At 37.0% G+C, this 26,636-nt stretch overlaps 1 protein-coding gene across 1 annotated transcript in view; it reads left to right on the top strand.

The window, feature by feature from the left end:
- Positions 1-24,510: 24,510 nt before the first annotated feature.
- Positions 24,511-26,636, top strand: part of LOC127477015 (heparan sulfate glucosamine 3-O-sulfotransferase 1-like) — a 46,217-nt gene continuing 44,091 nt past the window's right edge. The window contains exon 1 of the mRNA XM_051800673.1: positions 24,511-25,044. The gene's annotated coding sequence lies outside the window, so the exon portion shown is untranslated. The remainder of the gene's footprint in view (positions 25,045-26,636) is intronic.

Genomic DNA, 26,636 nt, shown 5'->3' with positions numbered 1-26,636 from the left:
TTTTATAGCTCATTTACTTGACCTATATTAAAATTAAACAGAAACAAAATTTCATTATCTAAGCTGATAATACATTTTAGTTTTGATTGAGCGATGTCCTAATCTTTTTATACTTTTTTTTTTTTACTTATATTTAAACTCTTCTTATTACTGCATAATTCTGCAGAGGGTGATCTGATTCTTCATTCAGTGTTTATACTCTCAGTAGAGGTCTGTTCTCTATTGGTTTCCTTCTGTATAAACATGTCAGGTATGCAACAGATTCATTGCACTTAACTAGTCTGAAAGCTTAGATCCAGTAAATGTAATAATAAGGCTTGTGGGAGACTGATAGTTGAATAACAATGAAATGTCAATGAAATAAAGAAGGAAATGTGTGCAAATATCCCAACCACTCTCAGCTTCAACACTGAGCTGTCATTAAGTCTTCCAGGTGTGATGCCTTGTTTTGGTACCATTATCTCAGAGGAAGAAATATGTGCTGCTGGCCCAGCAGGATCACAGTGTCCACTGTATTACAGGAGCACTAAGGAGAAGTGGATCTCCTATTTTCTCCCATGACCAATCCTTCAGCACCTCTGAGTAGGACTTCCTGTTGATGGCAGAGATAGCTTAATGACAAACTCTCCAACGATATTAATTTCAAGAGGTTTTTTACCCTGTTGTATTGCATAGATTCATAGGATAGAGAATTATCTTCTGGGTTGAGATCAAATATGCTTTGCAACAAGATTTTGCTTCTCTGAGATCACACAGCAAGTTGTCAGGATCTCTTTTGTAATTTGAGCACTTGTATGACTATTTTAAAATAGACTGAGAGAAAAAAAATGTTTTGCTCAGGAAAATAACACATTTTTGGTTTTCCTGCATTTCTGTAGAGGCACGAGTACCTTTGAAGTAACTTGTTTTTAATAGTTTCACCATAGGAAATAATATTTATATAGAGAAAACCAGATGCATTATCTTCTCATTTCATTCTCTTTAATGTTCCTCATAGATTCTCAATTTACCTCAGGGAATATAGGCCAAAATAGGCCATGGAGGCATTGCGTAAATAATACGCTTTATAATATCCCATGTTCTCTTAAGTGGAGACGTCTTCAGAACTAAGCAAAATTGACATACTGCTGCAAAACACAAATAAATGCACACGGGCAAAATAATTCTGAATTACACTTACAAGACTTCACATTTCATGAAGAACAATGGGGAGAGAGTCTCAGGATATTGCAAGATCACAGACTTGTGAGATCTATGCAAGTATTTATATTCAAACAAATAGATGAAGAGGTGCCTATGCTGAGCCCTGGGCATCCTTGACAATTATGAATAAGCACAAGCGTCATAAAGAATGAAGCACCCTGCAGCAATCTCTGCCATCCACAACACTGTGTATTAGACCTTACAGCAATAGGAAACAAAGAGAAACCAAGCCTCCCTTGTTCCCTTTCTCCCCAAGTACCCTTCCAAGAGGAACTTGGATGGTGGATCACATGATGTACATTATATTGCTGCTTGGTTATTTAATTATTGAGATTTTCTTTGCAATAGATAGACAGATAGATAGACAGATAGATGATTGATAGATAGATAGATTAGATAGATAGATAGATGTGCATATATATAGTCTGGTATGAAATGTGAGAAATAATGGTTTGTGTTTCCCTTGTAGTAATGAACAAGAAATATTTAATGAGTAGTCACTAATACCTTCTTATAGATACATAAACAATGTCTGACCTCATATGCTACCTGTTAGTGTTTTTTTCTTTGTATAATCAGTCAAGCATACGTATGGACAATTGATATAGCTAGAAGAAATTTAACATCAGTCCCAAGGTTTCTAAATTATACATTAGAGATATAGAGTCTACAGTATTAAATCAGCTTGGAGAAATCTAAATTTTAAAATTTAAATTGTTAATAAAACAAAAGTGATACTTAAGTTGTTCCATTAGTTTGGCTCCAGACACTGATATAAAAGATGCAGTGTTTAGGTGTTAAGGGGTACTATGTTTCAGATTCTGAATTATTTAGGCCTCCTAAGCAATTGAAATCAGTGAAGCTTTGTCCACAGCACTAGCCATATATCTAAAGTGTTGGGTTTTTTAAGTCAGAAAGCTGGAAGGAAGTAACTTCACTAGGAATTTCATTAGGTGAATGCTTCTCTCCTATCAGCAGCAGTTCAAATTTTGCACAGAGCAGAATATTCTGTCATTCTGTCCTGGGGAGTGCTTTTGTACGTTGATCCTTTTGCCTTCTTTGCTCTTCCCCCCCATGTTTTGAGAGAAGACATAAGGGAACGATGTGATGTTTAATGTGACTGCATGAGGCTGGGTCAGAGAGATGTGAGTTTTTGCCTATTTGATTCAGACCAGTTTGCATTTTGATGTGCACTTAGAGAAGGGTAACTGCTGCACACATCCTATGAAGGTGTCTGTTAAGATAATTACTCCTTTTTAATCTAAATCCCTATTCGTGTTTGAAAACTACATACAATGGTATTCAAGTTTTTGTCAATTATTATCACCTATTTAGTTAAAGCAGCCAAGTATAAATATTTGCAATAAAAATATTAAGATTTAAGCATTTGGTAGACCTGTTTATATTTTATCAAATGTGCTACAATTTTGTGAACTAAGCCAAATTTGATTCCAACACCCTTATTTTCTTTCTTTCTCTAGAGGTGTCAATGTGGTTTGTATTTCATATAGAGATGGAGAGATGATAACTACAATACTTCCTCCATCTGTTTACATATGATACCTTGTCTCTAGACAGAGGTAGGAATGGCAATCAGGTATCTAATTCAACTGAGAAAACTCCAAGAACTTTATTATAGAAATTGATAAAACACTTGCTTTTCCATAAGGAAAATGCAAATAAATTTATTTTGTTTTTATTTTCTAATACAAGCCAATGTTTCTAATAAACACAATGCTGTAACTGCTGTGAAAATGGTTTCACACTGAAAGTTTATCTTTGTCTATACAGTTATAATTATAGAAGAAGCCTAAATAAGATGAGAGAAAACATAGAATTTGTGATTGCAAATTCTTTTATTAAAGTGGGGAAGCACAGAAGCAAGAGCACTGTTATCTCAACATTGTCTACCATATTCATTTATAATCATGATGATTTGTCACTATTTTGAAACTTTAATCTTACCTTTCATGTGATGTTAATGTTTTTAAATGAAAACAATGACAATTTTTATATGAGTGGTAAAAGTAATAAGACAATATTCATATAGAGTTGGGTTTAGATTTTTTATGAATGTTTTAATTCCATTTGCACTTTCATTGGAAAGTATTTTTGGGAGGAAAATAGTAATAAATTCTACTTTATTTACCAGAATTGGATCTTTATCCTGTGAAAGGAGGAAAAAAGTTGTTAGAGGGAGACAACAGACTTCACTTGGGTTTTTTTCCGTGACTGCTTTTAATTGAAGATGAAATAGGAAGTTGAGATGATGAAGCTTCTGGCACTGTTGCAAAAGAGAGGGCTACAGGTAATTCGGAAATTACAGGATTCACCATGTGCATTTCCATCTCCCATCGGTTTAACAGAATCTCCTGAATTATCCATTTTCTGATCATTCCCAGAAGCATTCATAGAAGAAATAAGAAGAGAAACGTGATTAGTTCTGTATCTTTTCCATTGTTCTGGCAGCAGGAATGAAATGGAAAGCTAAACTAATAGGTTATACCATAGTTGACCAAAGTTTTGCCAAGAGATGTTGTAGATACAACTCTTCTGCCAATTCCTCAACTTGTGATGAGATTAGGAATGATATAGGAATGATTTGTGCTAGAGGCTGATGTAGTTAAAGATCTGCAGAATGGATGAGTGAGATTATTTGATGTCTTTCCCTATTTGGAGGTTAGGCAGATTTGGATCCTTGTCCCAAATCCTTCCTGGGCATCTGTACCAGTTTTGTGGGATTTAGATAATGAGTATGGGCTAAAAAATCACTGTCAAAGTAACTGGGATAATTCTTTTGTTTTCTATGAGAGCTGAACTTTATTCAAAAAACTGGCTACAATTCTTAGAGCAAGAGACACATAGAATTTTAAATAAGGATTGAGTTGTCAGGATATTACAGGTCCTATAATATATATATAAAACAATATAGCAGAAGTCACAGTTAAGAGAATGTGCTGAAAGCCCAAGTGTCAGGTAATATACTAGCCAGTTTTTGTTTCCCATCACTTTCTCCTCTAAAATATGATGCCCTGTTGTGCTTTGTGTTTTGTTGTGGTGGTGGTGTTTTTTTCCTGTGAATTCTCATGATTTCTATTCAGTCGTATTTTGATTCTGTAAAGCAGCATCTCACATTGGGGTTTCTAGTGGTTAGCTGAAAGCTTCTTTCTTGGCAATGTACAGACAACTGAGTAATTTTGGATAAGCTCCACAATACAAGGCAAGGCTGCATAGATTTATCTGTTTCCTTCTGAACCAGTAATCATAGGTGTTAGAATTCCCTTAAATATCATTTCTACTCCAGGAAGAAAGCACAATTATAATATACTGTCCTCAGTCAAGCTAAGAACAATGAGTAAAGCAGCACCCAATTGTGATTATGCTGTTCTTAAAACACAACATACTGTATATATACTTAAGTATACTCTAAATGCAGTAACACAGTACACTGAGGCTGAATCTCTGTTGTCAGTCATTCAGAGATGCCCTGTGAAATAATAAAACTTGTCTTTTGATGATGCATTACACTGACTTCACACAGAAGTAAATAATTGTTAAATCTTGAAGGACAATATAGGTTTAGTCCCAATTTATTCATTCATGGTGAATTTTGTTTTAATAAAATCACTCTTTTATATCTTTATTTGTAAAATCACAGATACTGTGGCCTCAACTAGCATCAGAGATCAGGCACTATAACTAAACTTTTATCTTTGCTTGAAATAACAGCTAGAAAGCTGAAAGCTCACTGCGAATAGAAATGTGATTTTCTGTAATTAGGAACACGAGCATAGTAACCTTAAATAAAGGTCATATCCTTACAAGGAGATTTATAATGAAGGTGACAAGTACACATGCTGCTGAAATGTAACCCTCTGAACTGTACTGCATAGAAGTTGTAGTAATGATTCATTGAGTTTGTGGGTTTTTTTTAATTAATTCAGTGATGGGTGAAATCTCTTATGTCTTGCTTTTATTGGCTCTTTGTGACATTTGCCATGTAATTATCATCTTTTAATGTTTCACAGCATCTTCCAACTATCTTTTGTTCTTGGTAAAATTATTTTCACTGTTGGTCTATAGCATTATGATCGATTCTTGAAAAAAATTAGATCACACTGTTGTAGCACAGACTCCCAATGCCCCAAAACTCAGAGCTGTAACAGATGAGCATTTTCCAGGCATTCCAGGGAAAGTCTTGTAAATTAAGGATTTATAACTGGAGTTGTATTGCAATCTCAATTTGCTCCTTTTGAAAGAGTAGTAACCTGAACATCAACGATTTGTTATTCTCAAGCAAGAACCTTTGTTTATGTACGTTTGAAGAATATTGATCAAATTACATTAGTTGTAAAAATTATTAAAAGAGGAAAATAGTTGGAATCCTATCAATGCTTTCTAAAATGTTTACGTTTATGTGTATCAGAATACTGATTTGAGTGTCAAATTTAATTGAGCTACATATTTTCAAATGAGCTAAATCGTAATACTGCCATAGTGAGACAGAGACAGCCATACATGGTATGTTTTCCTGCAGCAGAATCTGCTAATTGTACATTTTTGATGTCAGTTTGGAATCAGATGTTCTAAGATTGAAGGAATATCACTTATCTGGTCCACCCTGGAACACTTACACAGGGTGTAACTGGTGTCTGCCTGTTTTTTGGGTTTTGGGTTGTATCCTAAAGGGAATGATTTTTGTATTGTAGCCCAGGACTACAGAAGAAGCACCAAATGGAGAGTGCTATCCAGAAATACTCTAGGAGAATGTTCTCTGACATTTCTAGCCTCAGTCAACTCTGACCAGACTGGGTCATATTGGTCAACTTTAAACCCACCTGCAAAAGGAAGATCACAGGTACTGCAGACTCAGGTCACCTGTGAGATTTCAGAGTCTACATGTTGCAGAAGATCAATGCAACCATATGTCTCTATCCATCAGGGCACCGTGGTAACTTGTAGCTTCCAGTAAAAACAAGCTGGTAAGGGTTATTTCAGATGTCTTTACATTATTTTTTCCCTGTGTGATATAGAGAACACAAGGTCTTTTTTTTAAACATGAGTTTAGGGTATTGCTTGATGAATGGAAGCGGTACAAGTGTTGCAATTTTAAAACCTCTCATTCTCTTTGCTGGGAATTATTGGTGACTCAACTGAGATTCACAAGTGAAATGTGTGTTTTCCATGTCCTTTCAATGGCAATTTGAACAGTTTTGCTTGAAGTTCAACTGAACCCATTTCACTTTGCAGTGAAACCAGTGGGGAACAGAGACACTGTTTCTCTCACCTGTGTCCTGCATCTCACCTGTGAAAGCTTAACAGCTTTCTTACTTTCTTTCACCAAACAACTTGTGATTTTCTTATCAAACCAATAACTGGCGATGTCACATGTATTTTTTCAAATGTGGATATAGGCTAATCACAGACTTATCACACTTTTGTCCTTTCCTAACAAGATTGTGACCAACTTTTTTTCGTGAATTTCATTTGACTCCCATTTAAATCACCACTTCAGAACAATTTCATTTTTTGCAGCTCTTTATTTCATAATTCACTGTAATGATCTAATTGCTGTGGTAGTGGACTAAATTTTTTATCAGATGAGTCCTTTCAGATCCTTCTCTGCATTTACAGCTTCAGTGATATTAAGTCTTTGGGAAAGGAATATTCCAATTTAGAGTTTTGAAAATGGTCCAAAGAAATTAGAAATTCTGAAGAGAGTAGTGTGAGGAGTAGATTTCTAACATAAAGGCATATTAAGTGGCAAAAATATTAATAAAATCAGCCAAGTTTATTCAGCAGAAAGATGTCTTTTACATTGTTGTGAAGGGTTATGGATGTCTTCTATACTTGGCAGAACTAATGGCTGGGAGTCAGGTCTGGCTGTAAGGTATTATGCATGTGCAAGTTTCTATAAAAAAACCAATTGAGAATGGAAACTTCATTAAAATGACAGCTTTTTTTTAATCAGTCCCCTTCATAGCTGTCTTATTCTAAAGGGTACAAGAATGATAGCTGACCTTCTGGATATAAAAATGACATTTAAAAATATGAAAAAGTGCAAATTAATCTAGTTATAAAAGGAAAGTACATTATATCATTTCTTTGTCTTTGGCATAACTGCTTTGCAGTGATAACCTGTCTCAGTTGAAATCTGTGGGAATCTGTGGGAATTTACAATTGATTTTAACTCATCAAAATGTGCCATCTCCTGACATCAGAAGAAGACCAACTGGAGAACTTAAGGTGTCTATTGTACAGTTTTATTTTTGGAAACTATGCAAATAGAATTCCTGATGTATTCTTACACAACTAACGTATACTAAGTCTGATTTTTGTGATTGCTGTAAGCACACTCTGGTGCCTGGGATGTGCACTTGGGAAGTGGGAGGCATGGATTTGAATTTGCAGAGGCAAAGGAGAACAAAAACACAGTTTTTATGCTTTTGAACAGATTAGCCTAATTTATGAGTTGTTTAGAAAAAAGCAGGTATCATCAGCCAACTAAGCTACAGAAAAAGTGAGTCCCATCTAATCAAGTGCCTGTCTTCAGAAAATTATTCAAATCTGCAGGGGCTGCATGAGTGAAGGTCCTTAATATGCCACGCTGTCACAGGTACATTTGGTGGTGTTTTAGGCTCATTGATATGCTCACAGTGGCATATTGGCTGGAACTCGATGGCCTGACCCCCACCGCCAAGTCACAGAAGGTTTTTTTGTCAGCCAGCCTACTGAGTTTCTTTTCTGTCTTTGCTTCTGAGGAAAACCTGGGTACCTAACCTCCCTGGATCATCTTGTTGTGACTCCTTGGATCAACCTTGTAGAATCAGCCGTGTAAGTTTTTGCTGCTGCCTAAGCTGGAAATACTCTGATCTTTTCTTTTCATCCTCAGTTAATACACTTGCTTCAAGGAAATTTTGTCACTGGCAATCAAGTCATTGTTGTAACAAATTTCAAAGTGGTGAAAACAGTGAGCTTGATTTTTTCATTTCCTCTTTTTTTCATCAAAACCATTGTGCCAGTGCAGAATATAAGACATTATTGATTTAAGTTTCTCTGCTACCCAACCAGCAACAAGCCAGCACTCAATTTTGCTCCTCAAATACCGAGAGTTTAAACTATTCTAGGTCCAGCACAGTAGGTTTGGATTCCTAACACCTTGCACTCCAAAATCTACCCGTTTATTGCAATGACCAACTGACCCTAATTACATAAAGGTTTCAGTATCTTGACTTGACAACGTTTTTCAAACCAACAAACCTATGATCCATACACATATTTGTCTCTATGTGCGCATAATTTTTTTTACGTTTTGTATAATTGCACAGTAATTAATGCCTTCTAAACAAGCTATGGCAGCTGTATTCATTGCAGCAGGGATGACAGAGTTGTGTTGCTGCACTTGGCTTTTTAGCCTAAAGCCATTTAAAAATAGTTAATGGAATTTCATATTTAACCCTGGTATTTAAACATGATAAATTTTCCCATTAAAGATCCCTGACATTCTCGTATGACAGTAGATGAAGCTGAGTGACATAAGCCTCTGCCCTCTTGTGGCAGATCGGGTTGATGAAGTAAGCTAACGATTAGAGATATTTTCTTTACTTCAGCGGTGTCTGTGTAAAATGATAAAAAGTTTTTCATTTCTGCAGCCATGGAAATCTTCACCTAGTCTTGTAGTTTCCTAATGGAGTCAGGCCCATAGGGAGAAAATGACTGGCATTTCTGATTCAGGTCTGCCATTCAAACTGCTTTGAAGATTGGTATTTTCAAATTAAAAATTAAAAGGATTCCCTATGCCATGGTGATGGGTAAAGTTCTGCTTGTGAAAGATTGCTCAGATTTTCTGCAGCTTTCCTACTGAGCCTAACCAAACTGGATTGTCGCTGTCAATATCCTGGCATACCCTGTTTGCAGCAGAAAAATCAAATAGGAATAAGCTGTAACAGTTCAATCCCGTCTTCTAAAGATACTAGAGAGAGTTAAATGAAGGGATATTTAATCAAAATGTACTTCGATACCAGTGTTAAACAGACAAAATTAGAGTGTGAATGTCCTCATACTAAAAGAGCCAAAGGAGTGTAATTTGAATTTGGGCAAGGAAGAAACTTTTTCCTCCTTTGTTGCCCTAGCAGCAAAGTATTTTTCAATAATATTTTTCAAGGCACTTGCTGATTCAGCAAATTCTCTCTCTTATTTTGAGCTTCTGATGTAGTTTCTGAGTGGTTCACCGTGAGAAGAAAAGGTATAATAATAGAAAAAAAGGCAGTGGCACGGTGGTGAACAGAAGCAGAGAGCCACTGGAAATTTGTGAAGAAAAGCTAAAAAGCTCTAGGTATATCAAAAGCTATAGGATGTTATAATAAATGAGTAATAATGGTTAAAATTCAGGAATACAGAAAAATGTATCTAAGGGAGACTGGATGTCAGGTTTCGCTTGTCTGTGCAGAGCTGCTCATCTAATTCACCCTTGGAACCAGATCAAAAGGGTCATCTCAGCTCCAATGCAATATAATAAAAGGCTGAGAGACCTTCTGAAGAGAGATGGATAAGAAATAGTTTTTTTAAAAACCCAAATCAAAACACGCCCCCCCCAAACAAACAACAACAACAAAATCCACAAACACAAACAACAAATCATTCCAGGTTCAGTAAGCAGAAAAATAAGCTCAGGCTAAGTTAATGCTATAGTAATCTATTTACTGTCTTTGAACTTTGTGATATAAATTAACAATAGATCTGAAGAACAGCAGTTAATTCTGTTTCAATCTTGTGTTCAGCACTTTAGGATCCCAAATCTCCTCTATTTAATGAGTAAAATGTGAGACTCATTTCCCAGTTGATCGTTTTGATTATAATTGTAATATGTACAGGTGTAAGGGTCTGACTGTCATCTACTTTTGAACTTCATAGTGCAGAGATTTCTTCCCCAGGTGCCTTAGTGACCTCAAAGTACTATAATGTGCTATGTATTTCAATATGTATCCACCATAAATAAAACCATATGGCATTCAGATATCAGATTGCCAAAGAAAACTGGCTGTAAACAAGGTAGCACAAGAAAACAACTGAAAACCATACAAATAAAAAGTAAAAATAGGAAAGTAAGAAATACCAGTTCTTAAAGTTTGTAAGGACAGTTTAACAATGTAATAACATCTGTCTATTTTTTGCAATGCAGTATCTGCTGAATGTCCTAGCCAGTCAATACCAGGGAATATTCCACGAATCAGCCAACAGAATGCTATTGATTTGGGGACATAGGAGGAAAAACAGCAACAGAAAGTGAAAGAAGACAATGGAGCTTTTGCCATGTGTTTGGCAGAATCTCAGCTTTATAATTTCTGCAGTTTGTAACGGATGGCACCCTTAATGCCTTCCTATCCAACCTTATCGCTCTGTGTTGTAGGAGTTTAAAACATCTTGAGACCAAAATTATTATGAAAGAAAGGAAAAAATAAAAAAGAAAGAAAGAAAGAAAGAACGAACGAAAGAAAAAAGGGTGTGTGCACAAGGACTGAAAATAGGCAGAGCACTAGCTGATGGAAGAAAACAAGGGCTGTGAGTGGGTGTCAGGACTGGGAGGGCCCCAACAGATTTGAGAGGGTGGGTAAGAAAGCTGCAGGGAAAGGTTAATGGGAGAACAGAGAAAAGCTAGGCTAGGAATTACTGGTGTTTGCAGTGAACTTCCACACAAAAACTATTTGGGTTATTGCTGCCTTACACATTTAATTGAAAATTAAAAAGAAAAACCACTGTGGATTAGCATCCATGTAACTGTGAGCATATTTATTATTAAATCCCACTTCTTCATGTAGTTTGTGTACTGCTACCATGAGCAGACAGCCTACCATTTTTCAAACATCTGCTTTGAAAGGCTTGTGAATATTTGCTTACAGTAGCATATATTTAACATTTAAGCACTTTCAGCAACTCTTTAAAACAATTAGCTCATAATGAGCAGCTTCCATACTAGCAAACTGTGCTAAAATGCTTATTAAAAACTTTAAAATATTAAGACTCTAACAAGAAAAGGCCACACAATCATCAGCTCACTCTTGGGAGTCTTTCTGAGGTGTTGTTTCTACAAAGCAGAAAATAATTGCTGCAAGGAAGTTCTATTTTACTGTAAGCTTTTGTGCCAGGACACTATCTGAAGGTACATCAAAACCTGCTGAGGTTGAGCGCTTTGTGACAGATTCCTGAAACATCATATGAACAGAGTTTTGATATGATATATAATCAAAGGTATTTGGGATTTTCTTGGCCTTCTTATCTCACTTTCTTCACCATCATCAGGCCCAAGGTGCCTACCTTGCCAACCTACCTGTAAAAACTAGAGTTCAACAAGATACTCAAGCCAGGTAAAAAAAGGGAAGGCAGGGAAAGTGTTTCCTGACACTGTTTCCTGACACCACCTGTTCCAGAGAAGGGGCTGACAATGAGGTCTTGCCACAGGGTTAGACCATCAAAAAGAGGAACCTGGCTCCTAAGCAGGGCTTTTTTCTGTGTTTCTTGAATACAGAATAGTGTGGCCATTATTTGAGAACTCTGACATCTTAAAACTGTCCTTGAAAAATCAGCAATATCTTTGTGGAGATGCCTCCGAGATCCCATGAGTCTTAAAAAACAAGCAAGCAACCAAGCAAAACAAAACAAAAAACATAACCAAAAAACCCCAATCAACAGATGAAACTTCAGTCTTGGAACTTGAATTCTTTGTTAAGCTGAACCACAAAAATAAAAATAAATAAATTTAAAAACTCTCCTTCTTTACCCTGAACTTCAGGACTGTTTATTTTTGCCTTGAGATGTAAACCCTTCTCATCTAAATGCAGACTGCAACTTCTAGACACTTTGCAAAATGGAAAAATACCCAAAAGGGTATTTCAGCTATTCTAGTAGAGGTACTATTTCACATCAAATATGCATAAGAGGGAGTTATTTTAAGTTTCTGACAAATTCAGAAAGCAACAGTACTATGAAAAATATATGGAATACATATGCATGTGGAAACTCAAGACCATTAATTTATTATTGATAGGCCACTTGGACCTGAAGTAGCCATGATGCTTCCACGTGTAAGGAACAATTTTTGTCATGACTTCAGTGGCATTTAGCTTAGATGCTTCACTCCAGCATCCTGTATCTTGGTTACTTTTTCATGTGTATCCTTTGTTCCTTGTATGTGAATTGCAGTTCCATGTATCATACACTATGCTATTGAAATATATTGCACTTATGAAGAAGCAATGAAAACTTAGAGATACTCATTTAAAAAAAAGATCTCCTTCATGTTCAAATACATTTGAATACTGTTCTTAAATGTACTTTGAGAATCACAGTAATAAGAGGTTCCATCAGATTCTCTAAATAAACAAAGGAGTTCTTGTAAATTATGCATAAATTAAATAACCAATGTATCTTTAGTATACCTTGTTTTCTGTGATTAGCTACATAATTACCATAATGCCCCTTGTATTCAATGCATTTTAGTAATAGTCTAATTGCTATTATATTCCTGAACATGTCATGTTTCTAGACATTGTCAAGAGATGGCACATGTGCTTGGCATCATAAATTATATATCATCTCAAGGAGAAATAATCAGTTTATCCTTTGCTAACTTGGCTAATTTTGGGGTAGAGGGGGAGTCTACTTTTAAAAATTTTCTCTTTTAAATATCTAATTATTGCTTTAGATCATGATTTTGCATGCATCATGAAATAAACTTCTGTGAATAAATTGAGCAAAATTACCCAAATTAGAACTTGACCAAAACACCAGCAGTCAGAAAAATGAGATTAACAATAACAATAATAATACAACACAATAAGAAAAATAAGCTTTGGTCATATTCTGCAAAAATTCTGAGGTTAGTTCTTCTTCCACTGTTAGGTATATTAATATGAGCTTTTAAAGGCAAATGTGATTTTTGCCTGCCCTTTCTCTGAAGCAACATGAGCCAGTTCTCACTAAATATTACCCATCCAGGAAGTATAGAGCTTCAGTAGTACAGCATTAAGCATAGCTTAGTATCCTATATCAGAGCAGTCCATGGCCCCTGTTTTGAAGATGCTTTCCTCTAATCAGCTCAAAACATAGGGAGACTGACATTGCATCTGCTTGTAAAATATGGTGTCGATATATACTCTGGTAACATCCTCTGATTTAGTGTGCCATTCAGTAGGCTATTGGACTCAATCTTTAGTTAGTTCTAACCAGAAGATTTCTACTTCCCTTGCTAGAGATTTTTCATATAAGGTCCTCTGGATACACGGAACAACATTGCATATCCAAAACTGTCAAGCATCCAGAGAAAAAAAAAAGAAAAACAAACAAACAAAAAAGCAACATAAAATTAAAACATTAATACTTATATTTATGGGTTTTAAATCTGTTTAATATAGTTCAAACATCTATATTAACAAATAGGAAATCGTGTACTTGAAAAGAAAACATTGCCATTAGTGGCAGATCTGATGAATAAATGCTACAGTATAGAACACTTCTAGGTTTTTGTTGGTTAATGTTGAAATTATTTCAGAACAGTTACTAAGAATGACATAAACTTTCACTGAGGTTTCAGAGAATGCACCACCAAACCAGCTTTGATACTCAGTGACAAACTTGGATCTCCAATGACAAACTGCGCATATATTTTGGAATCTCCAGAATGCTTTCTATGGAAGATTGATCTGACTAAGAGTGTAGGAACTGTGTCTTGGAAGCAAACTCAAAAAAAAGTTAGAAGAATATTCTTGGAAGGACTTTTTTTGTGCTTGTTATATCTTGCTTTTATAATGGCACCAGAAGACCCAGATTAAACTGAATTTATATACTTATATTTATTATATATTTATATTTAGTATAAGAATATTATTTTAAGGAATGAGTACCTACAGTTACCACATCAATATCAGCTGGGTTTTGAAACGCAAACCACTCTGAAAAATCAGGTCCCAGTTTTGCATAGGTTGGACATGTCAAAATTGAAGGCATATGTTTAAATCTTTGTAATTATCTCTACCTGTAGAGTTAACAAGCAATTAAATCTGTCTACAGAAAAATCTGAGGCAAACAGACCCATGATTTTCTGTGTTAACCTGCATGGTAGCCTTTGCCTATGGAGCACTATGTCTTGACAGAGGATGGTTTATTTGTTCCTATGCCTTTTGTTTTGTTTTCAGAACATTATGTGGTACCTAAAAACACAGGAATGCAATTATTCTTCTTGGGTTTTGGAGGGAGGTCTAATTAAGCAGGTCTCCACTGTTACAGGCACAGCTGTGAAAGAACTGACTGTGACATGGGTTATGTGTATCAAACTGAAGGTAAGACTGCTCTATAGAGGATTAGGTTTATTATTCGAGAGTAGAATCAACAGCAAAAGATATAATTAAAAACAGAAGAGTACAGATACCATTATTTTCTCGTGTTAGGTGATCTCTTTTTTTGACAGGTATTGTAAGTTATTCTTTTAATGTTAACTTGTTCTTTTAAAGAATAAAATCATAAGGGTTGGACTTGATGATCTCAGAGGTCCTTTCCAACCCGTCTGATTCTATGATTCTATGATCATTGAGTAAAATTCTTTGATGGTTTAGAGTCCAAGAAAAGTGGATTATATTTAGTTCAAATATTCCATAGTTCTCTGATGCATTAAAATGACCCCATTACTGCATATACTTACCAAGAAAAAAAATCTAACTGAAATATCAAAAACTATATAAAAAACTAATGCAAAGAGACCAAATATCAAAACTGAAATGAAATCAAGGGCCATACTTCCCTGTTTTAATTACTGTTATTTCCTCAATTCCCCACCTGTAATAAGTGTGTATTTCTTTGTTCACCTCCAATGGCCAATGGTTTCAGTTTCCTCTGCCAATGGCTCTGGGTCAATGGCAAAGTCTCAGCTGAATTCTACAAATGTAGGTGCAGATGTGAGAGGTCCATTTCAGGATACACATGTAAACAACTGAAAATTTATTCAATGAAAAAGCAGGACTCAGTTGAGAACTCTTAGCTTTGAAATCTGCAGTGTATTGAAGGAGCAGATTCAGTCTCTAGGCTACAATAAAATCCAGTTAGCTTATAAAGTAATTTGGGAGCTGAACAAAATATCTGAACAAACACTCAGAAGTATTAAAATTATTATTTATTCATAATTTTATGTTTAGAACCTTCCACATTTCTTCAGATGCATTTAACCCAGAATGATTATGGTAACGTATGTGAAAATGAAGGCCAAAGGATTTTATACATTAAATAATCACCATTTTAGATACATTTCTTTATTTTAACTGTGGGAGTTTCCTTTTAAATGTTCTTTCCCTGGGACTTATTTGCTACCAAACCTTTTTTTTCGGTCAAGGAGTTCAACATTTGAGGCCATGAAGCAAAACCACTGATTTTTTAAAATGTAATAAATAACTGTCAACCCAGCCATACCAATAAAGGAACTTTAAGTTGCCTGAACTTTACAGACATAGAGAAATAAGCAGGAGGAAACACATCAAAGATGGAGTGAATAAGACAAAGGTATGATACTATGTTTTTTCTTAATGTAATCATCTCTCAGTCTCTGTTTCACGTGGCTGATTGGTAAGACTTCACACTGTTCTTGAAAACTGTGGATTTACCCTCTTCTTTGCATTAGTCTCTCCTGTATCTTTTGCTGTTATCTTTTAACCATAGTGAGCTTTTTATCCTGATAAGAAGATAATTATAAGATATATATAATAAGATAATATTCCATAGTGTTTGGATAAATAAAATCCCCATCTAACATATTCTGTGCACCTACAGGAACCAAGCTAAGTTTAAATGAAGCTTTCAGAAAAACAATCGAACGAAATCAATAAGGTATTTCTTATTTCTTAACAGACTACTTTGTTCTCATTTTTCTGTCTGTTTTAAAGAGAAAAAAAATCATTTGCCAAGAAAACCTAATCTGGAATTGTGCCTTTCCTCTTTTTACAGTCCTTATAAAACATAAGTTTGTGGTTTTCCTATGCTATTTTTTGTTTTCCAAGCTTCTCCACAAGGTACATACATCTGGAGCTATGAGCTTGTTTCCATATCCTCTATGCCATCAGAAAACTTTGCCCTGATTCATGGAATTTGACTCCCCGTGGTACCTAGTTGTTTTAGGAGCAGTGAGAAGAATATATCTCCTTTCTTTCAAAGCTTCATGTGAAATGCTGTCACTCAGTGCTTACAAAATGGACTGCTGATATCAAGGCAAAGGTTGTTCTCTAGATTATTTTGATGTGGGTATATTTCTTCATATTTGCTGTAATGCACTTTATCTGAACAATCTTCTGGAACAACAGTGGCAAGGATAGTAACTTTTTAATCATGCTATCTGAACTCTTGTCAGAACAGATCTAAGAGTAAATTACAGTCGTAATAGTCTAACGACTTATCTGTGTAATTATTACTACTATTGGCAAAGAACTGAAACAGAAAAAATTCTATCATAGATGGATTTAATGAGCCAGCTCAGGTTATTCAGTGTTACCACAGCAATCAGACTGACTGTATATAAAATACTTTTCCATTAATACTTTTTCAGCCTGAAGAATAATCAGTTATACATCGATGTAGATGCACGACTAACCATTGCATATATCTTGCATTATAGACTCAACAGATGGTTTGAAATCCCATCCTTTGAAATCATTATTGCCTCTGGAGTTCAGCAGTGTAATAGATGATAACAAATCCCAGGAACGAGGGGGATGAAACTCTGTACCAGTTGCTTCTAAATACAGGAGTTTAATATATGATTAATGGCTATCTATGGTTTGTATAGTACCATCTGTGTGAATAGCAATTTGTGCCATAAAAACTAACAGGTTTCTATCCTAATTTTCCAATCTAGTACTGAAAATGGTAGTGAGGGTTAGTTTACTTCTTGACTTCACAATATTTGTAGATTTACTGTAGAATAAATTATTAACAACCATGAACTTAAAGGAAATAAATACATTGAGGAATTGTGTTGACACATTGTAGTAAATGAGTATAAAACTATTGATACAGAGTGAAATATAGATTTCCCTGAAGTCAGTTGGAATTTTGCTACTGAGTTCCACATTGCCAGCTTTCCACTTCCAGTACACAGACAGTTTGGCTATTTTTACCTTTAATTAATGTACAGTTCATCTGTTTTCCTATCCCTCTTCACTTATTTTCTCCTCTTCCTACTCACACTCCCTCCTTACCTCTCTTTGGTTCCTGTTCTATATCTGCTGCATCTGCCAGGCAGTTAAATTTTAAAATAGCTTTTCCCTTTGAAGTGCTAATGCCAGCACTGCTATTTCTATAGCAAGTAACTTCACTGACTGTTGTGGTTTGCTTTTACTCTTTATGTGTTTGTACGTGCATATGTAGGATGATATGTGATTTTAATGGTAAAGAGGTGGAAAAATGGAAAGAAAGAAAAAATCTCCTAATTAAGTTTTATAAATAAAAGTTAAATCCCAGCTGCTCCACTTCAGGCTGTGATCTTGTCAGATCTCACAAGCAAAGCAGGTTGAACTTGGTGAGTAATTAGATAGGAGACCTCTGAGAAAACCCAGTGTGCTGTATGTGGTGGCAAGATTCAGTAGCTGCCCCTGTTCCTCTTCAGGAAGTGCTTATGTTGTTCTTTCTTCATTGAATCCATGAGTTGCTATGAAACGTGACAGATCTGTACAGAAACTGTTTTGGAAAACAATACTGCCTGAAGGTAGGAGGATGTTCTGCTGAAAGGACCACTTTGTACACAAACTCATTTAGAGTCTTTTTCCATCTGCTAGTGGCCAGAGATAGGAAAGTAGATGAATTATATACTGGAGGCAGAGTACTGGACCTTTGATTAGTTCCAGCATGCAAAGCATTCCATTTCTGTGTATTGAGCACTTGAGCAATCACTGTTGTCTTCTGCAAGATGGTTCTTTTTGCTATTGAATATGATATGTGTGTGTGTGTTTATTTTAAACTGTCCTTTTGTGACAATTTTACAGTATGGTGTACATTCATGTAGCAAAGTGAAACATTCCATGCTTGGATACTAACCTTAAGGAGTTTGGGAGTCCTTACTGATACTGTGAGATATAAATAGCTCAGAGGTGTCCATTTTAAATATTTATGTTTCATTCTTTCACACTGGGGATATTTCATTCATGATCATGTTGCATCTTCCACATGAGTGGTTTTATTTATTTACTCACATAGAAGAAACCCCTCTGATTAATAATGAAGTCACCAGTTATGTGTGCACTCAGAAAATTAATCATTTGCACTATCTGGATTATTCTTAAGGTTTCCTTTGGGGAAGATAATTTGAGATAACTGTTTCCTGGTCTATGTAAGTCAGGAATGTACTCATACTATAATGAGTTTAACAATGGGTCAAAGCTTGATGGCTTTTGTACAGCTGGGTCCAACTGTGTTTCTTTGAGCTGATTCTGTTTGTTTAGAAGAAAATACAAAATCCTATTTCCCTGAACAAGGCAATGGAGTACTGCTTCACCGCTTGCTCCAAGTCACTCTCGGCCCACTACCCGAAAGGCTCTGTCCTTTTCTAAGGTTTTTTCAAGGTTTCAGGGTGCAAAGTCAAAAGATACCTGCCTACGTTCTCTCTTATTTTTTCTACACTTGCTGGAGAGGGAATGTAGGTGTGTGTTGGGGAGGTTACAGAGGGAGGTTACAGACACCTAAATCTTCACATAAAAGTTGAGAATTAAAAACCTTTTTCTCTTGTATAGGAATGTCTTTGATTTAGCAGGTCCTTGGGGTATTTGAATGATAGCTAGATATACCAGTTTTAGCTCCCAAAGCATAAATGATTCTTATGAACACCTTAAAGGAAGAGGTGGGAATTCTGTAAATCAATCTTTCTTTAGTGCAATCCTGTTTCTAAAAAGCAACATTAGAAAAAGTCTTGTTTACTTGAGTACAGTAGAAATTATACATATTGAAAAAGCTTTTTTTTTTTTTCAGAGATTCAACCCATGTAAGTCTGTGCCAGCAGCCCAAAACCTGTCTAGGTTTGCTCCTCAGTACCTATTGTTTGGCAGTAATCTGACACAAGCTCCTTCTGCATATTGTCTCTTTCTCCATGTTATGTATGTCCTACATACATAGCCACTATTTGATTCATTTCTATTTGTTTCCTTCTTTAAAAACCAACAAAACCACTCCACTCACTTGATTCACATTTTGACTTGGCTTTTTCAAGCTTTTGTTTTGTACAGGGACATGTAATTCCATTTGGGGTTTAGGGACTACAGTCATTTCAGCTACTTGTTTTTTACATCTATCTTAAATGAAGAGGGACAGCTATACCCAAGAGCTGCAATGAGGTTTACCTGACCTATAATTTTACAGCATTATAAACCACATTTCAGCTGAAACTTCGGGCCTAGCGAAACAGTAATGGTCTTGCTTCAGCATTTTGGTGTAGTAAGTTTTTTCCTTCCAGTGATCTCATATATGGTCCTCCAAAACCAAGAAATGTATCAAGGCTCTGAAGGGCAAGTCTGCAACACACTTTACTCTTCGGCTGTTTGCACGGCATCAAGAGGATCTTCAGAGACTGGGTATTGTAGACACCAGCCCTGTCTGCAACTTGCCCTAGCTTTGTATAGATCATTTTGGACTGTTTTCAGGGTGAGAGAACTAAAAAAACAATTGTACTTTTAGTTACAGCCTGCTCTGATTCTGCAGAATGTAAAACTCAGCTGGACAACAATTTGGAGTAATGTCTTTTTTTGGATCATCTTATTCCTTGCTGTGATTGTTCATCCACACTTCCTATTTTCTGTCTTTCTTCAGTTCACCACCTCTGGTGACATAATTTAGAGTAATACAATGGACATATGAATGAGGGTATTTGAAATTGAGGGCAATTTTAAAAATCAGAAATAATGTATATAGCAAAGTGTTGTAGCTTCAACAATTATTTACACTTGTTTGGAATGCGGTCAGTAACCCTTCAGGAATGACAGAATTGTCCCATTTTTAGAAAACAGATACGTCACCTTTGAACACCATTGATGCCCTATCAATACTTTGTGTCTATTGCTTTATGGCTAATCAGGATTTCTAACAGTCTTTCTGACTTCAGTAAGAAAAGGTCATTTCATGAAATTAAGATGTCAGGAATCACAATAGTCAATTACCAAATAAACATGAGAGAAAATGCACCTCTCAAGTATTTCAAAGGTTAGTACTGCATTGAATAACAGATGTTGCTTATGTCAAGCCCTCAGGTTTTATATGATAAAGTTCCTCTAAGTTTTATACAGATTGAAATCCACATTTGTCTAGATGATCTCACTTTGTTATAAAACTCGGAAGAAAACGTCTTTGGAGAATGAGGAACATTGAGTCAAACTCACTTTTAATGAACCCTAGTGATTTGAGTACCAAAAGCTAGATCTGCCCCATTATTTGTCAGGTATTTAATTCATTTAAAATTATTTTAAAATAAAAGCAAAAGATACCCTTTATGCCTTGAGTTTTAGTCTGTGCTTCAGACTGAAACAAATAATCATAATTTGACTGAAACCACAGTTTCCATGTCATGGCCAGAATTAATCATAAATCAAAGCAACTTCATGAACCTTAGCAGATGAATAACTGTGACCAAGCTTTGAATATTAAGCCTTGAATCAAGCAAATGTCGCATGGCCTTCAGGCCAGAGATATTTCACATAGATGTACTATTATATTTTCCTTTTAGTTTTACTAAATCAGGATTAATTTAATCATAAAAATATTCTTTCTTCAATATAATTTATTTTCTAGAAATAAACCTAGAAAATGTCTACGTTTATATTTCATATAAGCTGCTGTAGTTAGGAATTTCATGTCAAATACAGTAAACCCTCAGAGAAAATTCAGTTAATGAAATCCTAGCTCTGATGAAGGAACTAGCAGCATTTCTTTGATTTTTCTGTGATTGAGATTTTGTCCGAAGTCTTTGATAGGGATGCACCAAGACCAAATGTATTGATGTGACAGCACTGAAACTTGATCCACAGTATGAACAAACATATTACTAGAAATATTTCCAATGAATCTGTGTCCATATAAATTCAGATGTTGCAGTAGTGGAACTATGCATCCATATGTAATAAATCTATCCATCTTTGCATACCAATAAGGTATCAGCAAGGATGTTAACAATTTTGTAGAAACATAAAGTTGTACTTCAATAAATAAAAACAATATAAGGAATCTAGGCTTCGAAATTCTAAATACTTGCATATTTACATGGCTCTGAGATGACACATGAATGAAATTGCCCATGCAATTGAGTTCTGTGATAAGGAATGCGGAGAATTTCCAAAAATAGAAGAAACAAGTGAAAAGCATCGAAAATAGGTCTTTTCAACCTCTTCTCTAACCACGGTGATTTTAAATTGAGTTATAGTACTAGGTCATTTGTAAGTAGAAAACCTAGCACAGCAGATAGACTGAACTTTCACCAGGCTAGCCATACCTGTTTTTCTCCTCCATCCTTTCAGTTATACTACATCTTTTTCCCTCTATCACAATTAACACCTCATATAGCATCTAATTTAACACCTTTGCTTTTTCCAGAGTTTAATACTAGTAACCTGGAAGCAGGTGAATGTTGTATATAAATACATCAATAGGCAAACAGAAGGGAATAACAGTTTAGAATGTTATTGGGAGAGAAACAAATGAGACAATCTCTAATCAGAGGAGTGAAGTTCAGGCACTGCCCTCACTAGGAAGAGTGAAATGAACTGATTTTAAGATGAAGCACTAGATTACAAAAAATGTTAGATAATGTCTGCTGAAAAGCAGAGTTTTAGATTGGTGATTCAGAGGTTTTAATCAAGTCCCACCTTTTTTTACTTCTTCCTGCCAAAACTGATGTACTCATCTGAAACTTTTGATTTTAACAAGCTGCTTTTTTTTTTCTCCAATACAAGCTATGTAGAACAATTCTATCTAATATTATATAATTATGTTGGAAACACTAGTACTAAGTGCAATGAAATAATATGGTGGATGTAGCCAGAAGCAGTCAGAAAACAATGAAGAAAATTAAATCTACCTGAAAAACAGACACCAGAATAAAAAATTTTTTTCATCAGAATATTAATTCAGTGCACACACTTTTAAAAACAAAATCAGAAATGGTTTTCTCTGACAAATCTCTGTCAAATTTAATTGGGCTGTGTCAAATAATGGGATGCCTTCCTAAAGTTAATTGTAAAAGTTCCATATTGGCTTTAGTTGTGTTCTTTTCCTGCGGTAAGAATGGCCTGCAATATACATAGGAGCCTTCAGAATTCATAGATGTGACAAAATGTGAAAATTTAGAAGGAGAGGACAATTAAGATTTTTCCCTGTAGAAGGCAAGTAAATATTATTTTTAAAAGGAGAATTCAACTGTAATTCTTAAATGCTATTGTGCTTAATGTGTAGTCTAAATGCAAGCATTCAAGTATTGAACAGAGAGATTTTTAGTCTCGCTATACGTGCAAACCACAATGCAACCTTAGCTGTGGAGTTAATTACTCTTCTGTATAAGAATAACACAAAATCTACAGCATAATGCAAAAGGAAAATTAACATGTGTCACGTAAATTAAATTTTCTCACAAAACTGCTCTACTTTTTCACTTATTTTCTTCTACCTCGTTGCCTACAATTACCTATCTTAGGGCTTGTGATAATTTGTGGGATATCTCTATGTAAAGCTTAGGAATTCTGTTTGATACTTTGAAATCTCTCTCTATAGCTGTATCACGTTGAAAATTCTTTGCTACTCTAAAATCCACAAGAGGTGATTTTTGCTCCTGGCACATGATCAATAAAGAATTGTTAAACCTTGATAACATCCTACTCAAGTACAGTCCCTTGGAGCATGACAATGCTACCAGGTAGGCAAACCTGGTTTTATAGATGAGGTGAGGCAGGAATAAGTGAGTGATAAATCATCTGTTCTACACAAATTTAATCACCTGTCAAGGGAGCTACCTGACTAACGAAGGTAAGGTGGCTTCTTGATTGGTGGTTTTAAAGTATGTCTTGTACTAAATATTGGAGGGGGATGGTGGACTTATGGGACTTCTACCTATATTTGGAGTGGAAAAGGAAGGAAGAGAAACGCAAAGTGGTTCCTGCCTTTAACAGCTGTTCTAAAGCCCTTGAAATCAAAGTGGGTTTTTTATCCCTTCTGTGAAGAAACTCCAAGTCTGGGGTACCACCAGTTTAAATAAATGAAGAAATCGGCACTGCCCTCAGAAGAGAGGGCAGCAAAGCTCTGCACCGGAGGACTGGGAAAGGAGCCGCTGTTGCTGCTTTAGCAGACCAAAGCAAGCTCACATGGACACCAGTGGTGTGTTGCATGGAAAAACCTGGCTCCAGCAACTGGCGAGTGGCCGACCGTTGCTTTTACCAAGGCTGAGGGAGGGGTGTTGGACACCCTTGTGCAAATGAGCCTAGTCCTGCTAATGTGATCACGGCCCCATGGATGCTCGGGGCCTTTCTGCCACCCGGGATGCTTGCACTGCCCGGCTCACCCCTCCGTGCCCGGCAGGTCAGGGCTCCGGGGCCCCACTCCGCGGCCAAGGCACCTGGCGGGCCGCTACCAGCCACAAGACAAGCGAGGGCTGCGCCTCCCGTTTCCCGCGGAGCTGGAGAATGCTCCCGCATCGAGCTGAGCGGGGACTGCAACCCGCTTCGTGGCGCGGAGCCTTCGCAACTTCCCGCGGTCACTCCGCTCTTCCCCGCCCGGCTCCCGGCAGGTCCCGCCGGCCGGGAGCGGCGGTGCCACCCGGTCACCTGCCCGGGGGAGTCCCCTCACCCTCCCCCAGACCGGACAGCGCTCGGGCACCGGCGGTGAGCCAGGAGCTCGGCATAGGATGCCTCCCTGCCTCCCTCCGTCCCTCCGCGCTGGCGGAGCCCTGCGCCGGGGGCTGAACTCCGGAGAGGGGACCGTCCCGTGCGCCCTGACTCTCCCCAGCCCCCGCGCCCCTCCGCCCGCCTCCTCCCCTGGTCACTGGGGCTGATGAATTAATCATGAGGTGGCTGCTGTTAATGCATTTATGTGGAGCGGGCTGTGCCAGCGGCTCGAGGCGCGGCGGGCTGAAGGAGCGCGGGGAGCGCCGGCCCCTCCGCTCCGCCCGGCGCGGAGCCGAGGCCGCGCCCGCACCGCTCTCCATGGCTCCGGAGGAGGTAATGGGAGCCGGGACTCGCTCCCCGCGCCCCGGCCGTCAGGAAAGGGGCAGGGCTGGCGGGGTGCGGAGGGGGCACGACGGTACTGGCAGGGCAGCTCCAACTTGCCGGCAGGGGGGAGAGAAATGCTCGTGTTGCCGGGGAGGGGTGTGGGGGGTGTGTTCGCTTCGCGTCCCCGCGGTTCCCCCCAGATCCTGCCCGCGGTTTAAAAATCGCTCTCTTGGCATAAGCGCACGGGAGCCAGGCTCACTTTATCGCCGCTGACGCTGTCAAAATCGCTGTGGCTCCAGCGGTAACAACAGCGAGCCCCCTCCCTCTCTCTCTCCCTCCGCCGGGTCACCTGCTCCTCGTGAGAAACCAAACGCTGATATTCCTTTGGCTTCATCTTCCCGGCTTACGCGAGAGTGCGGAAGACTTGCTAATTAATTTACATACGAGGGAATGATGTCTGAAGGAAGGAAAAAATACCCCGTTGCACCTGCTCCGCCGAGACTTGTCATCTGAATCTGGAGGAGAGCTATAAATCATGTAAAGTGTTCGCGGTGGAGTCGGCTTCTTCTGAGAGCTGTAGGATTATGTATCCAAATGCTGAATTTATATTTCCCACTAGGAAAAGACTGAAACTCAGGTCAGATATAAACTACATCATTTCATTTAAAACAAATCTGTAGTTATTTAATGTAATTCTAGAGGGCATTTTTCTTCTCTCCTGATTAAATAAAAAGTACTATTAGAGCATGTAGTAATGATTTACACATTATAGCCTGAAATTTCTTGCAGAGTTGGAAGTGGTTGAGTGTAAGGATGATGCTTTAGAATCACATATGTCCTCTTATTTTTGCTTCACGTGGAAAGACTGATAATAACCAGGCTGTTAAATTTTACCTTCAGTTTTTAATGTGTACAAGACCATATTTTGAGATACAGAAAGGAGAAAACTTGGATGAGGGAGACCACAACTTCCATTGAAAAGGTTGACTTTCTCAACTACAGCAACTAAAATCTGTGTTGTGTCTGCTTTGATGATATCATCCTTTGAAAAAAAAGCTTTAAAACTGTGATAAGCTACTTCCAAGAATTTCAGTTACTACCTCCAAGGTAATACTGTAATACTTCTTGACACTTGCCTGCTAAATGAGCTGAACTGGGGAGACCTACTGTTCAGTCAGATGTTTATGTTATTCCTGTGCCAGGTATTTCTTCATAAAATACAAAATGAGGGGTTTAGCCTTATAAGATTATGATTTTATATTGTAGAAATTATTCATACTTTAATTTTGTGACATTGGTGGATTTTCATATATTTGACTAGTTTTGTTGCTGGCTAAACTAGACTAAGATTTTGTAATTTCAGATGGAACTGATTTAGATTGGGGTTAATTGCTTTAGTAGCCTAAAATATTTTTAATAATATTGTAAATGGCAAATATTATTAAGTTCTTTTGTTCCAATTATGTAAAAACATGGCTTTTTCATTAAAAAGGTGTCGTGTATTAGAGATGGATCCTGTACATTGCATCAGCATGAGGGAATTAAGGAGTTTGTGTTCTTGGACAGCACATGTCATTTGCAAGTTTCATAAGTTGTGAGCTTATTGTAAAAGTGTGTGTGGCAGAAGACTGCTGTGCTTGTATAAGAAACTAATAATAACACAGAAATCTGTGAGGTAAGCAAGAACTAGAGCTAGGCTAACCACTCAATATGCTTACTTTGAAAACAAGCCCGTATGCAGTAGTTTTCATATCACTGTTCTACAGCAACAAAATAACAGTGCCAAAAATAAGCATAGGTCAGAAATAAAAGGACAAAAATTTACAAGATGACTAGTCACGAGGAAAAATACCCTCATTTTGAAATGGAGTCTTTCTGTCAAATCCAAGACTGCATGTTGTTAAACTAAGTCATACTCACATATACAGCAGTTTATGACATTTAAGGTGGGAGCCTTGGTCTAGTCTATAACCAAGCAATTAAAAGAGATTCTGTTATTCAGGATTTGGTTTGTCACAGATGGTAGAGGCCAAATGACAGTCAATAAAAGTAGAGTTCATTTTTGAACTTGGAACAGGAGAACAATTTGTTTTCTTGTCTGATTCTTCTGTCTCTGACTGGAAATGCTGTCAGGCACACCAGCCCACAAAGTGGCCAAAATTTACTAAGTGATGAACATTTATTGTTCTGAAAAGGTGCTCTAATAAAAAATACTTTTTTGGTGTAACT

The sequence above is a fragment of the Manacus candei genome, unplaced genomic scaffold (assembly GCF_025592945.1).
Source record: "Manacus candei isolate 608988 ecotype Guabito, Panama unplaced genomic scaffold, ASM2559294v1 h1tg000050l, whole genome shotgun sequence".
Lineage (NCBI taxonomy): Eukaryota > Metazoa > Chordata > Aves > Passeriformes > Pipridae > Manacus > Manacus candei.
This window is presented reverse-complemented; position numbering and strand designations above follow the sequence as displayed.